Source organism: Coloeus monedula (genome assembly GCF_965178545.1).
Source record: "Coloeus monedula genome assembly, chromosome: 1".
NCBI lineage: Eukaryota > Metazoa > Chordata > Aves > Passeriformes > Corvidae > Coloeus > Coloeus monedula.
The window spans coordinates 50,969,292-50,984,439 of record NC_138781.1 but is presented as its reverse complement, the minus strand read 5'-3'; the positions used below and the strand labels follow the sequence as shown (position 1 = coordinate 50,984,439).

The window sequence follows — 15,148 nt, the reverse complement described above, 5'->3', positions numbered from 1 at the left end:
AAGTGGCTGGGCATCGGTCTGCTTGGAAGGGATCAGGAGTGATTTCCTTTGCATTCTTGTTTTCTTTCTCTTTTCCTTCACTAAGCATAGCCTTTACCTGCCCAGAAGGTGTTTATCATCAGAAGACTGATTTGTCTGATTTTTTATTCAGGCAAATACTGAATTATTGGAGATGGGAAATAGCAGTTGGTCAAAACCAAACACACAGCTGACGAATATATGTAGAGCAACAGCCACAACTGCAGCAGAGCGTTACCCAGAAAATAATTAGAAATTATTAATCAACCCCATAACCCTACTAAACATAATATTCTCAATTAATTTTCATTTTTAGTAACTTGCTAATGCCATCATTATGAATTTTGAAAAAAAATTATTTTCAGATGAACCATAGGCTTTAATTAAACACATACAGTAGAATTTCAGTTCTTCTGTCGTCATAATTAGAGATTGCGTTTCCCTTTTCCATATGGGCAATTCAGTAAGTAAATCTGTCTTAAAACAATTATAGATTAAATTTGCAGAATTGTTTAGTTTTCCATATTGTGAGGACATAGAAGATTATGGCAAAGGCTTTCTGGTTTAGGATAGATTTATTTTTTTTTATCTCAAGATCAAGCAAGTTAGCTTGTTGCTTCTGTTTTCAGCCTAATTTTAAAAATCTGCCAATCTTGAAACAGATATTTTTGTCCCGTTTGCACATGTTCAAAAATTAACTGAATATTTTGTTAGTTCTCAGATCAATATTTTTGCAGCTTTTCCATTTAGATTCCTTATGGCAATACTGTATTTCTTTAATTCTTCTTAAATACATTATATTGAAAAATGGATTTTTTAATTACTTTGTTTGGTTGATCATGAGAATAAAATATCTGAGGGAGAAAAATTCTGTGAGAATACCTGAATTTCAGATTTTCAATTACTTAATTACCTGCATTCTGTGGGAAGACTGAAGGTCTCTCCATACTGATGGTGAAAACAGTACCACACCTTTATGTAACATCTTTAATTGATTTCACTCAGAAGACACTAAGTTTATGGTAGCACAGTATGCAGATTGGGGGGGGTGGGGGGTGAAAATGCAAGGTATCAGAGTTATTCAAAGTAGCCTTGACTTATTCCTTCGTACAAATAGTTGTTCTATGTTGTTTGCTATTGTTGCCCTAGAAATATTCACTAAAGCTAAGAAGTGTACAAATATTTTGGTAAATTAATTAAGAACTGTTTAATGTAGGAGCTAATAACTTACTTGGCTTTTAGTTATTTTTTGGGGCACTCTCAAGGAAAAATTTTAAAAAACAACACCCTTTCTATTTTGAAAATAAGTAGTCCTGGGATTTAAGCTGAAAGGAAGATTGCTAATGTCATGAAAGAGCATTCTTCAAATAAATCATAAAATTACAACACAGTATTTGGAATTATAGATAGGGAAAAAAATCTGGTAATGTTATCAGTTCTATTCTCAGAGTACTAGAAAGTAAAAGAGATGTTGAGGCAGCAGAGTCTTTCATTATTATGTTTTGCTCATATTTAAATTATCCATTCCTCCTGGAAAACTATTCTAATTAGTACTGTAATTATATTCTGCCTTAATTATTGTTGACTTAATTTGTCCTTTTTCTTTTCTTTGTTTTTGGCACCTCCACTAATTAACTATCGTTATCAGTAGAGTGTGAATCCTTAAGTATACTGTGATAGTTCTACCCTCATATACTTACCCCAAGGAGAGGCAGAAAAGAGAGTGCAAGTACTTACAGCTGTCTCATCTTAAGAGAAGACACAGCTGAGGATAGAGAGTTCAATGAAAACAGAACAGATTTTGACAACAGAACTGGAACAATTAGGAAGATGCTAAAGTAAAAAATAGGGGGAGTTAGTGAATGAATGTATAGAACTCCTATGGAACCACCTCTCCCAACATGTAATATAATATCTTTTCACCTCGGTACATTGAATTGTTTAATTTAATTTTTCATTTGGATTTTCAACTTAGTGCACAGAATGCTTGAACACATCATTCATAAACCATGTTGGTTATTTCGCCTTTTTGAGCCAAGCTTAGCTTATCCATAGTAGTGACATTGAGGTGAGAAGATATATTAAAATCAAACAGATGGAAAAGATTTCTGATGAAGAAGACTAATACAGCTCCTGACTAGGGGATGTAGTCCCAACAAATTACTTCAGGTTTGCATAATTCCTTCTGTGCATAATTTGCTTTGGTTAAGTAATATTTATGAATTGTTACTAATACAAGACTTTGATTCAAATGCTTGGAGGTTAAATTGTTGTTTCATGAACATCTGTTTAGAGAGAAGAGAAAAAACTCCTAAGATAATTGTAACTCTCTCTTTTTTCCTTATTGCTGCTGTAGTTGCCTAGCTTACCTGACTTGGTTGCTGTTATTTCTGTTATTACTGTAATTTCCATTAACCCTTTATTTCTTTTGCTTCTATCACAATTTGCAACATCTGTCATTGACTCTATGTAATTACACAGTTTTGACTTCATCTTGCTTTTTCCTACTTGGAAGTTGTAGCAAACAAAAGTTGGAAGGGAGTGTTTCAACATCAAAAGATTCAAAACAAGGAGAACTGGTTTTCTACCATTTCCTTTAATTGAGTATGCTACTGCTTCATAGGAAGGCTTCTAAAATGAGGAATCTAAGAGTCCCAGATTCAAGTCAAGGCTGACCAAGACTTTGTCAAAGTCTCCTCTTAGATATTCTTCAGTGGGTACAACATTTTGTATGCAATCCTCAGACATAAAAATACTTTTATGGTAGTTGATAGAGACATCTGGAGGAGGGACAGATTGAATCCAGACCCTGATTTATTCAGCTGCATCAGGAAAAGAGAGCAATTGACTCATCTGAGCATATTTTCTGGTAGAGGTCTCTGCTCATAACTGGTTTTCCAGAGCATATCAACAACTTTTCCAGTCTGTGGCCCTTTCCTTGCATGCACTAAGTAGGATTTCATTTCCATGTGGGAAGGATTAGCCAGGTAGAGGGACATGAAACTCTTTTTGGACTAGTGCCTTAAAGCACAAACACTTCTGTGACGTCTTCGAACTCTGGTCTCAGCTCTCACCACCTATGATCATTCAGTGAGATCATGGAGTAATTTCCAATGACCATGCTATGCCTCTCAGTGAGAAATTAGTTCCTTGAAAACAGACCACATAATCAAATTTGGTAACTGCTCTGGAACCTTGACTTTGAGATAATAAAAAAAATTGCAGTAGAATAACTTGCCAAGGAGGAAGCTCATCTGGCATATGCACTAGCTGTAGATGAAAATACTTCATCTAAATGTAATGTAGGGGGTATATACGTGTCTACTCTTTTTCTGAATTCACTTTGGTTGTTTGAGTTGGTTATCTCATGATAATGTTTTCTGTTAATGCGTCTGTGTGTTCATGAACAAATATATTGGTAGAAATTTATTTTCCTATTTATATTATACATGTATTTCTAAAATACTAATTATAAGCTGCATTTTAGAATTAATGAGTGAGATGCAGACTGCTTTTTCTGATTGAATAGTACACAATGCTACTGAGGTTTTTTTGATGTAATTTTCAGAAGCTGATTGAGAGCTGTAGCCTGAGTGCACAAAAAGAGCACCCGAAACTATAGATCACTGAAAAAAATGGCCTTAACCTTATAGATCCATCAGTCACACTCATAAAAGATGTAGTAGTATTTATCTGCAAATAGACCAGAGAGGTTTTTATTGAGATATTCACAGCAAAATTTAAAAAGTATTAGCAGCATTATTTTTCATCTGGACGTAGCACTCTTGATGAAATGTCAAAGGTGATTCTCTTCATCTAGCATCCTTTGTTACTTTGGCATCGATGTATGAGTTGTAGGTTATGATGATGCAGCTCTGATACTCTTCTGTGTGCCTTAACAGAAGACAAATTGAACAGATGTATCCTTTCTAAAAAGGGCTTCAAACTCAATGATTTTCTCTTCATGGGTAGTTCAATCCCCATCAATCTGTCTTTCCAGCTGGCTAATTTTTTTAAACACATACCCATCACACTGGACTACAAAGGGGGATAGAGTGAGAGTTGTTTGATAGCATGGTGTTTTCATGTCAAAATACAAGCAAATTGTCAGGAATGTAGCATATATAATTACAGTTCCGATATTTATGAAGAATTTATGGTGTACTGGCATTTTGCATGAAAGCCTATAATAAGGATAGATACCAACATAAGGGTGGTAAAGCTGAACCTACTCAGAAACATGAAGAGTTTAGATTTCTTTAAAATCCTTGGGTTTTGGTTTTTGTCTTTTTGTGGATTTTAAAATCTCTTTGGAGGATGCATGTGGCCAAAATTCCTTGATTACATGAATTGTAACTTTGCTTTATGCATTTTAAAATAATTTAGTCAAGCACATTTGTTGGTCTCTAGGATTGTACATCACCAAGTATGTTGAATTATTAAATTCCTAATAAAATTAAGTGTGTCGCAGCTGTGTGAAGCTATACAGATAGCTTGAAAAAATTCAGGCTTTGGATGAGCAACATTAACTCCCTGAAGGACTAGATTATCCATCTGTAGCAGGCAGTGCCTCCATGTGAGTTTTGTCCCTCATGGGTTAAACATGCTGCATGCAGTGTGCTAGAGGAGCCAGTGATGGGGATGTTCCCTAAAGAGATTAGTCTTAGCGTGTCACCACACACAGCTGAGTTTATTCAGCTGCATTTTGAAAGGAAGCCAAAGTAGCACTCAAGGTTTGCTCAGTTGTTTAGACAGTGAAGGCAGTGCTCAAGCTGATTTTCATTTACCTCTGTCCCTCAAAGCAAAGATATAAAGCTGTGCATAGGCAGTCCTGGGAATGTTTCACCCTCTGCACTCAGCATATAGGGTCAAGTCACAACAAGATCTTTATGAAATTAAAGGTATTATACAAATTAATCCCTCATTGACATAACTTATTCTTTTCAATACATGCTGAATGAATCATTATTTCTATTTTCCTGTACCCAAGAGTACAGAATTCTCTACAACATTTAAAAATGCCTGATGTTGATGAAAAGAAGCAAAAAATAAAAGCCTCTGCTAACTAGAGCTGACTGTATTACTAACATGACGAGACTTAGTTTGATGAAGTAAAACATTCCTGGTAACTATATGTACATTTTTTTCCCTATTCAATAAGAAGCAACCCACACACACCTAGATAAATCTAGAAGTAAAAGTAGATATCAAGCCCAGAGTAGGAACCAGAGAGCAAAGGCAGAAGGAAAAGAGAGTTTTGATTACTTATGCTTGTTGAGTGGAAACACCTCTTTAAAGTAGTTCTATATTGGTATATGAAGCCAACAGCATTTGCATACCAATCAGGAATCTTTGTACTGTTTCGTTTCTCCTCTGAGAGGGTATTTTGTTTTGTGATTTAAGGGAAATTACAGTTCAGATAAGGATCATGATTTCATATGCAATCTTTTATCATAATTTGTCTGTGAAATTGTTTAAATCTTTCATCTTCTAAGAAAATATATGGTTTCTTTTATAGAGAGACCTTCCTTTTTCTTTCATTTAAAGGATGGCTTACATCCTGGCTAGGGAGCTTGAATGTATAATGACTATAGAATAAATGCAGGAATTGGATGATAGGGATTTCCACTTTCAGCCCTGCCACTGGTTCACAGTACGCTACTGGGTACCAATCATGGGTTTTCACTTTTTTTCCTGCTTCTACAAGACTGATGTTGGTGAGACTGTACTCCTTAGAAATGTATTTTTTTATCTGTTATTAAAAAAAACCACGTGCAAGATCTAATTACTAATTTCATCAACATATTTCCAATGTGGTTTCTGCTAGTGTTTGCACTTCTATTATTGTGTTTTCTTTCATTACAGATCAACCAAGATATTTCTAGCTGGCTGAGGCTATGTGTTGTTGCTTTTTCACAGGAATCTCTTTCTTGTGTTTTATTAGGTATGTCACATATCTGTCCAACAGCCAGGTCACGGGAACGGCCCTGCAGCAACTGGGGACATTCTACCTCACATCCCTTATCTCATTTCTAGGCAAGAACACTAGTGGCAAAACTCTGTCAAGGTGCAAGGCAGTCCTTTCTTGCAGACTCATTTGTTCTTATCAGGGAAATGTCATATGAAGTGCACCTTCCTAAGCTCATAGTTTCTAAACTGGGAAGCAATAGACTGACTGACAACAGAGAGAGTTAGGAAATATCTGCACTTTTTTTGATTTTCATAGAGTCATAGAGATATTTAGGTTGAAACAGACCCTTGAGATCATCAAGTGAACACCATGTTGTTTCCACAAAGGATTTTTCCTCCCTGGCACCCTGTCTACCTAACATTATGCTAGATGTAACTAAAATTCCTTAAGTTACTTTCTTGATAAAGCAGTTATGAAGACCCAGGCATTAGAAGAAATGCATAAACAGCTTTGGAAGTAATTTATCTTCTCTCCAAATCATCAACTAGTGATGGAATATTCAAAGTGTTTTGGTAACTTGCTGGATCCATGTCATTGCTCATTAGACATCACCTTTTAGACAGGTGAAAGAGCTTTAACTTTCATTTAGAAGGTGGAGGAAGAATCTAATTATTAAATCCATTATATCTGCATACAAACCAGATTAACAGCACCTTGAGTAATCCCGTGATTCTCATGATGGACACAAGCTAATTGAAAGCATTAGAGGCACTGTCCATATCTGGATTGACATCTCCCAGAGCAATGAATCTTGGAGACTTCATTACCACTCTTTGACAGCAGCTATTTCTCTTCAGACAGAAGAGAAGCCAGGAACATAGAGGTGGCCTTTGTGTCTGTGTGTAATTTCAATCTGATTGTATTCTTACATTTGTTATACACGTGCATTTGTATATTCGTTTTCACTACTTTTTGTTTAAAATGGAACATCTTCAGCTTGAATAATCTCCTCTTTAGCCTTGAGAGGCTTCTGTCATCCCAAATATAGATATTTGTTTTTATAGGTTAATGGCAGAGTGAGTTGACTACTACGGCAAATCTCAGTGATGCTTTTAATGGCTTCATGTAAGCTTCTTTTTTTTTTTTTCCTATATATAGAAGAAAAAGAAGTAGCGCTTTTGTGATGGTAATTTGATATTTCCCAGAAAACATATTACTGACTTATAGGGAAATAGACCTTGAGTTCATATAGAAGCAGCATGCTTCTGCAATGAGACAGGGGTTTGGTCATTTAAATAGCATGAATAAAAGCTGTCAGCAGTTGTACTAGCTAAAGTAGAACTTATATTCTGCTACATTATGTTATAACATAGTGCAAGCATCATCTGTGGTTATGAATAATATCTCACTGCTGTGCAGAAATACATAATCGCTTTTATCACTTTCCACAGTTTTTTCCAAAACATCTGGTGTTAGCCATTGCTATAGACCAGAGGAACAGACCATAGGAGACCGTTAAGTGGTTTAACACAGCAGTTTCTGTCCTTTGGAAGGTCATACACAGTATTCCATGCAGATAGCCAGCCATATGTAAGGGATTTGAATGTTGCTAACCTTATCGTGATAAATGTGTACAGAAAACATTTCATGTGCAGGATTGGAGGCCTTCCAGACCTGAGCAGGTGAACTGTTGGATTTTTTTATTTTTCATCCTCTCTCATTGTTACAGATGTTGTAGATAGTTCATCTTTTGATGATGAAGTATATGCATAAAGAAGGCTTCAGTAGGAAACAAGGGGGTGGTTTGACATTAATATCATCTTTATTCAATATACCTTTTGGCTAAACTGAAGGGGAGGGTGAAAGATGGGAGGAGGATTTGGCTGTCTTCAGGCAGTTTAATAGAAATAATTTCTCCTTAATTCTCATCTGCATGCTACAATTTGCATTTCAATTTTAATATTTTGAAGTGTAAAAGCATATTTAGGGACAGGGATTAATTAGATCTCTGTAAACAGCCATATGTTGCCATTTTTATTAAATTTAAAGGGTGGTTAGAATGACAAAGATTTTATTACGTGCAAGAAAAAGGACATAAATGCCCACCTGCAAGATTTATCCGTTTTTTTTCTTCTTCTAAAATAGTGCTTCAATTGCACTTGTTCCTAAGTTTTGAAAAATAAAGAAATGAGAAATTGCCCACAAGGTAATCCAATTATGTCCTCTTTTGAGGTGATGAATACCTCATAAATGCCTATCTGGAGCCAGGTTCTGTTCTCCTTACTTATAATTGTAAGTGTAAATAATTTTTTGGCAGGAATACTTGAGGACTTTTGCAAGGAGCGATAGAATTTAGCATGCAGCAAGTGGTCTCTGGGGTGGCAGTCACACTAGCTTCCTCTTGAATTTGCTCTTAAACCTGGGTTAATAAGCCCAGGTATTGGTGTGTACTTAGGCTAGGCATATGTCAACTCCTCTGGAAAGGAAACTTGGGTTCACTGTGGTTGAAATGCAGAAGTGGTGCCTGATGCCAAACCCAGTTTGTCACACCTTGAACATGGCTGTATTGTCCCTCTACAAAAAATACATTTGCATGTATTTGACTGTGCTGCATGCCTGGAAAGAACTGCCTCAACTATTAGTAAGTGTGCACGCTGAGTATTACATCAACTGTTACTAAGAGCCTGCCTGGGCAACGGCCAACTCTATGAAACCTAATCACCAAGGCCAATTTTTACAGAATGGGAAAGCAAGGCAGGTTCACACTATGAATCTGAATGCTGTATGCAAGAGAGAGTGGCTGAATTTCTGGAGCTTCATGCAATGCTTTCTTTTTCTGAAAAATAAAACAAGCATTATAATCAGGAGACTAGTACAGATGAGTCTTCAGAGATGTTTCCACCAGCTGGCTCAATGAACTTCATTCAAGCACAAAATGGTACTGAATCTCTGCAATAACCTTGAACTTCACTATTTTCTTAAAAGTTCATTATTATTTCAAAATCCAGCTACAGAAGGTGTAACTACTCAGTAAAACAATGAAAGACATCAAAGTGACCCATTTGCATTGTCATTTATTGTTTTATGAAATATCCCCTTGAGTGATCACACTATAAAATTTTACTTTAAAGACTCATGATTTTAATATGTCAAAGTGTTTTCTATTATAACAGAATTGAAAAAGTGTTGCTAAAAAAATCACTTTTACTATTTTTGGCCTAGAAGAACGAATGGAAATATTTTCAGGCAGGGACTGTAATTTTTAGGGGAACGAATTTACAGTGTGCTTTTAAGTCAAGCATGAGTTAGAACAGTGAGTAAACAGAGAAAACCATACAAAAACCAAGATTCTTCCTTGATGTCTGCAATACTGTATCTGGAAGTTTGATATTACCTATATTATACCATTCTGTAGGTGTCTGTAAAACCTGTTAATATTTTGTTGTCATAATTTGTCCCTTAATAGGAGATTTCAATAAACATGTGAGATAAATGGAACCTTAGAATAAGAGCTGATTAAAAGCTATTATTCTTGGAATATGAATGTGGCAGAAGAGATCCCTTAGTACAAGCTTTGAAAAGAATACCATGTATCAGTGTTTACCACATGGGCTCAATCTCCAAAAGATATGATTGTCCATATATTTGGTCCACATGGATGCTCTCAAGGTTCAATTACCATACTGGCCTGAGAAGGAAGTTGTCCAGTGCCTTTGCAGTTTGACAGCTTAAATGTGATATCCCATCTCAGTTGTCCTAAACCATTCATCTTCTTGAGATTGGGACAGGCAAGTATTTCTTACTGCCTAGCCCAATTTTCTTAGAGCAATTCTGGAAAGCTTACCTTCCCATCTCTCTGTTTCACTTTTCTTCAGCCTTTGAGAGACAGGTTAGGCAAAAACCTGTTGCTTCCCATACTGGCTTTCTTGTTTACCATTGTCATACATTCATGCACATGGTCCTGATCGTTACTATATAACACCTGTCTTCAGTTTCATAAGCATTTTTGTATCACATAGTGTCCTTGGTACTTAGCTATTCAGATCTACCCATCTAGTAGATTGAGACATTCAGATAGATTAGGTGGATTTCAGTAAGAGAAAAATAACAAAATCTATAGCAAGTTTAGTTCCTGCAAACAGAAAGAATTCAGAGATGCTTTGACATTTTCTAATTTATAGAAGGTGGTTCTTTAATCTGTATGTGAGTGAAGGAATTTCACAAATTAGAACCTTTCACACAATGATTAGTATTCCGGGGGAAGGAAACTAGATTGAAAGGTGAGGCAGTCCAGATGCATTCCAAGATTTCTGGCTTAGATGCAGAACCTGAAAGTCCAGGAATGTTCACTTCTGGTTCACTCTGAGGCTGGGGGCTTGGGATAAGTCTGCTGTAGTTCTTGTTGAAATGACAGCTTTCATTTTTCTTTTAACTTTTCTATTATTTTAAACTTTTAATCTTTTAATTCAATACTATCTAATTAATATTAACATTTTCTCAGGTTTAATAATCATTCTGGGCTGTCACCATAAGCCTGGAAACTTTAAACCACAGTGGAGAAGATGCTTGGACTTGGATTATTAGTAGTTTTTATTACTGGGTTGTAGCAGTTAATCAAGTTTAGAGTGTATGTTGTTACTACTCCAGAAGTTGTAATTAGAATCACACAATAATTTCATTATTCTTAAGGGATGTCTGGAGGGCATCGGGTCCAGCCCACAATAAGGATTCATTTGGTCTTCAGTATTGGAGAGTATGGCCTTGTGGATGACTAGTTACACAGCTGGCTTGTTAAACTGGGCTCTGCCCTTCCCGCTGTGACCTTGGGCCCCATGGACAGTGCATCAAGAGCAGTCCTAGGTCTGCTGCAGCTAAAATGTTTCACTGATACTTCCTGAGCCTTATGGCAGTAGGCCATGCTCATGATTAGACATTTAAGACTTTTGTGTTTTGCATTTTCCTGTGGCAGAAACTGTACCTCAGACAGTATCTAAGTGCTGTGCAGGATTCTAGCATGGGGAGGGGAGTGTTTGCTAACACAAGACAGGGAGAAGGGTTTCTTTATTCATACTTTGAGGATAAGTCTGAAATTAGTGCGTTGCATTTCTTACAGCTTGAAACATCCATAGGAAGCATAGGAGGTATTGAGATTTCCGTCGCTTTTTATGTTGGTGCTGAAGTTTTTAAGCAAATAGGAATTAACTGTTCTTATTCCTGCTGTTATAAGGCAGTGTACGTGCCTGTCAACATAACTTGCAATTCTGAGTGAAAAATCTCTATTTTTTTATTCATAATCAACTCAATATTTTTCTTATTATCTTCTTTTTTTTATTATTGTTTTTTCAAGAGTAATGAATGAATGAGCTTTGGGGGATCATCTGGCTTATGGTGAATTATGCAGGAAATGAAAAATCTCCATCCAAGTCATATAGCAAATGCACTCAGGTCAAAAGAATCTCATCTGTACTCAGCTCTTTGCTTTGTGCTAGTTTACAGGGATAAGCACAGAAGATTTAATTCAGACATAACCAGCAAATGTTGCAAAGCCTAAAGGTTTCTAAGTGGTGATTCCCAAACTCCCAAGATATCCTCATCATTTCTGTTCACCCTGCAAAAAGTGTGACTCCATCTTCCATGGCAAGGATAAATCCTTTAAGAAAACCACTAGAATCTTATTAAGTTTGATTTGATTTAGTATCTATTTTCTGCTTCCTCTGTTTTAATTTTAATGAGAAATCAAAATTATGAATGATTAATCCACACACACTCCATATATATATATATATGTATGTATGTATGTATATAATATTCTGGTCTAGTCAAAGGTTGATTTCCAGCTTTGATTGGTTAATACCAATGATTTTTGTTTTAAGTTTTGGACTAGACAGAATTTTTTCATTTTCTGTCCTTTTAAAAGGTAAAAGTTATGAGTGAGTTCCTGAAATGTTTATGAAACAAAATGATAGATGAAAAATTATCAGTGTAAAATTAAGTGAAATCTTTGATTTTGTATTCAGCTCAAGCTTTGCCTCAAGATTCTGTTTCTTTCAAGGCAAGCTGAAGATGCAGCAAACTCACACAGATCAAAAATCAGCACAAGGATAATAGGTATACTCTGAAACCAAGATGGATGTTATTTTTATTGGCGTGGTAAATAGAAGGTTACCGTACATCTTTAGAAATCAAGGTAGGCACTTTCTGTATCAGATGTAATCATCTGAAGAAGCTGGGTAGCACAGACTGGCTTTTTTTCATTTGCCTCTCTTATGTTCAATTTAATGAGTACAATATCCCTGTGAGCTTACAATATTGCATCAAATGAGATATGATTGCACTTTTAAATGTTTAGACAATGTTACATTTCCTGATGGATAACTGCCAAAGGATTTAGTTATGGATTGCTACCTCAGAGACAATACACATCCGAAACTATTAATTTCAGACTGATAAATTACTTTGTGTCTCATGTATATCTCTGGCAAATTTTAAAACTTCATGAATTGCATTTACTTTGTCTTATTGCATATTACAATTCCAAACAGTAGACAAGCAAAGCACTTAGTCAAACCAAAATAGCATTAGAAAGTGCTATTTTGATTTAATTCTACGTAGATCAGGCAATAGAATACAAATGCAGGCAAGGTAAAATGGACTGGATGTTAGTCTGTGCATGCAATAGACAAATATATTTAATCATATCTACATGAAATTTAGTCAATTGTAGTCAAGAGGATGCATTATGCAGGGATTAACATTTGTATACTCATATTATTTTGTCAGGAGAGCTGGACTTAAATCACAAGTTCAATTTGTTATTCATACTCATTTTTTAAATATCCTTCAGTCTAAAATTCAGTACCATTTTCACCATTTGCATCTCATCTGGCTGGTATCTATTTGTCTATGAACTGAACCAGAACGTTCAATCTCAGGTGTTGCACCAGTGTGTACTTTAAATAATATTTCTGTGTTTCCAGGCTTTTATAATGCAAACACTAATCATGCAAATGAATAGTCTATATGTAAGCACAATGTATTTTAAAGGTGAAAGGATAAAACTGAGTAGAATATCTTAGAACAAGAAATTTCTCTTTTTATGTACAGTGTGACATGACTTTTACTTCTTGAAGCCTTTCTTTCCAAAGCACTGATAAAAGAATATTCTGATTTCAAGGACACCACCTCCTTCTTTTGTTGTTTTTTGTTGGGTTTGTTGGTTTTTTTTTTTTAATTTGTTCTGCATTACACTGAATTTCTCAGCTTTGCTTTGGACTGGGAGCCAAAAGTCCAAGGTTCTATTTCTGGGAGTGTTTCATCTTCAGATCACATAAAGTTTCATGCAATATTTGTTAAAATAACTTGTGATTTTTAGGACCTCTATTTTTGATGTATCACTTTAAAAGAACCTAATTTCCAGATTAAAAGGCTAGGAATTTCTGAAATTAGAGCTTCCTTCTCTTCCCATCACCCATAGGACATTGTATATGAAATACCTAAAATGAGACACATACATAATAGCATCTTGGGTTTGAAATTGTTTTTATTGTTTTCATACCCAGAGATTACAGATATTTCTAAGTCTTCATTTTTGTAAAGTATTTTGAACAACAGAGCTGTAGAAAACACTTATGCTTTGAATATATATTTTTTAAATGAAGGATGCAACAGGGGCCTCTCTCCTGTCGTTTCTTGAAGTAGAACAATGGTGCAGCTTGCACAAGGGATCCTTTATAGAGTTCTGTCTAAAGGCACTGTTGTTGTTCCTTGGTCACTGCGGTCACTGTGCTGGATTCTTAATGGAAGTGAGATCTGTGTGTAACAGTCTAAAATAAGGACCTCAATAAAAACAGCAAGTCTAGGAGCTGTGGGCATAGGTCACCATGCATGATCCTGTGACTGAGAAGTGTCCACCTTCCACTGTCACTACAGGATGACTAGCATCAGCTCAGACTGATAAATAAGCAGGAGCTGAAGAAAAAAAGGCAAGATTATTTCTTCCCTGCCTAAAGTACAGGAAAATGCTTTTTTAGCTTGTCCTTTTGGTACTCCACTAAGAATGATGCTACAGAAGGAACCAATGTTATCAGTGCCACTGCCATGACCTTAGTCTTCCTCCCTAGGGATATCATGTGACTTTACAATAAGTGAAGACCCGTTGCACAGTAATAATGGATCTAGATTCTTGTCCAAAGACTCATAAATTTGTTTCTTGCTGTATGTTGTTTGTAGTTTGCAAGTGGTACAGCTCAATATATAAGTAAATTAGATGGGTTTTTGGTCTGCACTTGACTTTAAACAAGGGGAAGAAAGAAAGAGTATCGCAAGCATTAAACTTTTAATGCAAAAGATGGAGCAAAAAATAGCATATTTACAAAAGCAAATTGCAATCTGAAGAATTCAAAAGTTGTGAGTCATTGCCCAGCAATCAGCAATGACCTGTAACTACAGTTTCAAATTAGAAAGCACACCCTCCTGATACTTTGCTGAACATGTACTTTGCTGTTATTATTCTGTTTTCAACTGAGATTCAGAAAAAATGGAATAAAATTCTTTCTCAATGTTGTTTAAAATTTCACTGTTATGCAACATATATTACGTTTGGTATTTGGCTTTTAGGACATTTAATTAAGTGGCCTCCCCTCTCCAGTTAAATATATTGTGTACATTTTATAAACATGAAATGAAAGATGCAAAAAAAAAAAATTCTTTCATGTAATCAATCTCTGTTCCAAAAGGAAAATATACCTGTGGTGCTTTAAAATATGAGACCACTTAGCAAAGAGTCTCTCTATATATAAATATATATAGCTACTTGGAAAGGCTTCGTCATTTATTTTATTAAAGTCGTACTCCACAAAGCCATACTGTCTCCTGTGGAAATTCTTCAGGATGGAGGGAAGGCAAAATTGCTCACAAGATCTGTGCATATTTTTATATGTACATAGGCACTTGTAATCTGTATCCATAAGCTATTAAAAGTTGTCTCATACTAAGACTGATGGTTGTTAATGAAAGGATAAAAAAAGCTGCATTTTAGAAGATTAAAATGCTGTTAATTTCTGTATGCATTTAAGATTAATAAACTGCTAATTAGGACATGCAAATGAGCGTTTTATGAATTCCATCACAAACATTCACAAGTACCTTATACATAAATCACATTCAGTTAATGTATTTTTCTTATGTAATTGGGGAACAGATTGATGAGCCAGTCCAATT

At 35.5% G+C, this 15,148-nt stretch overlaps 1 protein-coding gene across 1 annotated transcript in view; it reads left to right on the top strand.

Annotated features, from left to right (window-relative positions):
* Positions 1-15,148, top strand: part of CNTNAP2 (contactin associated protein 2) — a gene marked incomplete at its 5' end in the record, with an annotated part of 1,036,243 nt that overhangs the window by 744,575 nt on the left and 276,520 nt on the right. The gene's annotated exons all lie outside the window — the stretch shown is intronic.